Consider the following 4097-nt stretch of genomic DNA (forward strand, 5'->3'; position numbering starts at 1 on the left):
CCATTTATAATTACATATAACTGAAAAGTCCACAGTGCGAGCATAAAAACTATTGGCGTACAGTTTTCCACTAATTCAGCTCTGCTTCAATTCCCGGTAGTGTCATGGCTCCCTGTCTAATATAACTTCCTTCTTAACATATACTTTAAAAATACCTGTTATACATCTTACACAATTTATGGCTACATATAAAGAACAAAGTCTGCTAATTAAAAACTTTTAGTGCACAAAATTTCCCCGTAAGTCTCCCGTTCGATTCCTGGTGAATCTGCTGAATTCCTGTTCAGTATAAAATTGTTCTTACACAATATTGACCATTTATTGACCATTGACCATTTATAATTACATATAAGTAACAAGTTCGCACTGCTAGCAAAAAGTTTGGCGTACGGTTTTCCAAGTGGGAGAATCCTCGTTCGAGTCCCGGTGCAATGAATAATTTAGAATCCCTGTAGCCTACATATTAGGTTACACTATACCATAGTTAATTTATAATTCTATATAACAACACCAAATAATATGGTTTTTAATGTCGGAAAATCTGCAATCAATTTCCGGTAAAAAGAAACACTTCCATTCCCTTATACTCCCGACAATTACAAGTATTTCATTTACAATGTCACTTCCAATATAAAAAAGAAAAATGAACAAGTATAAAACAAAAATGGAAATACTACAAAGTTAGTACCTACCAACAATTTTCTCTTCAAGTGTCTTCTGCATGTCGATTTTCTTCTTCCAACACTATACTTGCGCTTCTTATCTCGTATACGTTGTACGGATCATACAAATGAGTCGTTACTTATATAACTCTAATAACCTTGAGAGCAACCTGGAAACTTCCAGAATTTTCCTCCCTCCATTCTAACGACCACAATTCCAAAATCTTCTTTAACCTTCCAACGACCAACATCCGTTGCCGTGTTAAATATCATGCATATAAATGAAACAAAGAATATATTACCTTTTTATACGTGTGTGATCTGCATATTTCATTTTTTAAAGGTCTTTTTTATATCCTGCTTGTCAAATTAGCATTTTTCAAGCGGAAATCATTTATTATACGTCACATTCTCTTTCCCTACACATCCTCCGTAATCTTAGTAATTGATAGCTGCATATATTATCGTATTTCTTGTGTGTCATTTACAAGATCATTAATATCCGGAGGAAGGCGTATCAATTATTCAAACTGTCGACTACCCGTGAATGTAACTACATCATCATATAATTAAGAACTGTCAAAAAATCAACAATCTCCACAGATTATGTCATTAGTAGAGTTACCCAAAAGCATAAAAAGCATAATAGCAATTTAGACATACGGTTGGTATCTTGAACATGGTTGTGGTTATTTAAGGGTCCAGAAGAAACTAATTTTGAAAGCATAATAAAGCATAATTTTAGAAAATAAAGCATAAAGCATAATCTAAAATATAGAGAACAATCCTTGGAAAATTCTGTTTAACTGCAAGTTTAACATACATACTATATTAATATTTTTAAAAGCAACATTTACAAAGCTAAATCATTGAGAACATAACACTGCAACAATGAAAAGCTAATTTTTATTTCTGTAAACTTTTCGGTGTAATTCTTTGATGTGGAGAAAAAACGAAATGAAGAAAACTTTCGCCAACAACGAATAGTACACAAGAATTCCACTATATTCTTATGTGTACCTCTTGAGCTTGAGCACTTCCTGTATTTTTGGTGATATCTTTTACTTTCCCTTTCTGTATATATGCACCTCTAAGGCGCACACAAGTGAAACAAAAACTGACTCGAGTAAAGCATATCTCTTTACAATGCATTAAGTAGAAATTTCATTAAACATGAAAGAAATTGCTTGCATAAAATATTAATAAATAGATCAAGATATTTAGAATATTTAATGTATAGTAAATATTTTACATTATACACTATTAATATAAAACAACGACTGAAATTGACCATAAAACATAATAAAGCATAATGTGGATAAAATAAAGCATAATTACACAAAAGATAAAGCATAATGTGGGTTGCTCTAGTCATTAGGAACTGCTACAATGTCAAAATCTCTACACTCATGAATATTTATGCGGGCTAAAAGAAGGCCGGTACTACTTACCTTCTGAATCAACAGTCATGAAGAAAAAAAGTGTATCCACAATTCTTTTCTTTGAAATTGTTCGGCATACTTTCAATGAAGTGGGACCTCATGTACTGCACAAGGGTTTTCTATTGCTCATTCTTATATTCTGAGTATTTACGTATCCACATAAATGGCACCAGGTCTCATCACTGAAAAATGTTTGTGCAGTTTGTTGACCACATTGTTCTGCATAAATTTGTTGAACAACTGCGAATAATTTATTCGCCTTTGGAAATCCAACGGGCATAGCACTTGGCTACCAGCACTTGACTCTGTATGTTTGGAACTTCAGACGTTTCTCAGCCCTAGGACAAGATGATAAAAGATTTTCCTATTCCTCGTGAAAGCCGCCTCAGAGACCTCCTAGGGAGTTCTGCAATTTTTTTTTTACCAACTTTTACCATGAGTGACGTAGGTTTGGGCTCACCCACTTTTGGCACGGGGGTTTGAAAAGACACGACGGAATAGCACACATATAACTTTACCCGGAGTGGCAAACGACATCTAAGTATAGACCACACCTCAAAAACCGAAAATGGACTTGACCATGTCGTTGACCTTTCCCCGCTTCCCCTGTTTTAGGGTTCTTCTCGTCATCTGTGAGCTGTACAATCTCGACTAATTGCCAGTACGTCGTTCGTCCATATTTCGCTTACTGTAAGACAGGGTTACTTTGCACATCAGGGGTAACTTTGCACAAAATATGAAAAGAGTTGAACAGTCTTCTGTCGGTAAAACTATGAGCTGTAAAGAGAAAGTTTCAACTACCACCCAGAGTTCTTAGGTTTTCTTAAGAAAATTTTCCAGGACTGTCACAAAATTTTCCCTTTTCTTATCAAATTTTCCCTAGTTTGTTGAGAGTCCTATGACAGAAGTTAAGTGATAAGATTAATGTAGGAGGTGATAAGATTAATGTATATTAAAGGAGGTCCCAACCACATATTTTTTATTTATTTGCTTTTTACATCTATTTTCTACTTTCTCCTTCACTTTTTTAAACGAAAAAGTTCACACAAATACACCCAGCAACAGTTCCTGCAATTATACTTTGAACAGAGACACACGAAACATACACAAATTATGCTATTGTTTTGGTTTATTTCTGAAGAACAAAGAAAAATTTAAGCATTTATATTGGTCAATCAGTCAGCCCGAGAATTTCCCTGGATTTTTTACGTTAAATTCCCTTTTTCTCTTTTGCTAAATTTACCTATGGAATTTCCCTAGATTAGGGAAATTTCCCTTAAACTGTGAACACTGCTACCACCGTAAGATAGAATAGAACATCTAACTATATTTTGGCTATAATGTTGGCGGATAATTTCAGTTCTAATTACCCGGAGGGTTTGTTGCTGTAGAGGTATGGAAAGCAGTCACTGTAAAAGCCGATAAAATTTGAAAGATATCACCTACAAAAATTTCCGTTAAAGTTGAATCAGTTTCGTAGAATACTACTGTGTATAATGTGACTTTGAAGTAATGATTGAAATATAAGTATGAAACGTTTTAAAGTCAGAAAAAGTAACAAAATTGGGAGAAGGCGGTTTCAGCCTCTAATCGGGGTCATTTTGCACCGGCCCAAAGGAAATTACTGCTGGTATCTCCTGCCTTCTAATTTTAGGTATTTAGGTAGATGCCGAAATGGATTTCTTGTTGGAAAATAAATTACGAACAGTGGCGGACCCAGAAAAACAGTTTGACAGGTGCTTCACATAAAAAACTCAGTTTTTAGAAATCACTAGAGTTTTTTTTTGGGGGGGGGGGGGACTTGAAGCTTATACGCATAGGAATGACTAGCATTAGGTTGTTTTTTTAATAAGTCATGCAATGTGGGTGGGCTTTAGCCTGAAAGCCCCAAACCTCGTAAATATTCCACTGATTATGTTTGAAATGATATTCTTGGAAACCACAGCAAATCAGTTCGTTTTCTTTTCTGTTCCTGAATTGGCAGTTTTGTGGA

This window comes from Thermobia domestica, chromosome 11 (assembly GCF_964235325.1).
Source record: "Thermobia domestica chromosome 11, izTheDome1.hap1.1, whole genome shotgun sequence".
NCBI classification, from domain to species: Eukaryota; Metazoa; Arthropoda; class Insecta; order Zygentoma; family Lepismatidae; genus Thermobia; species Thermobia domestica.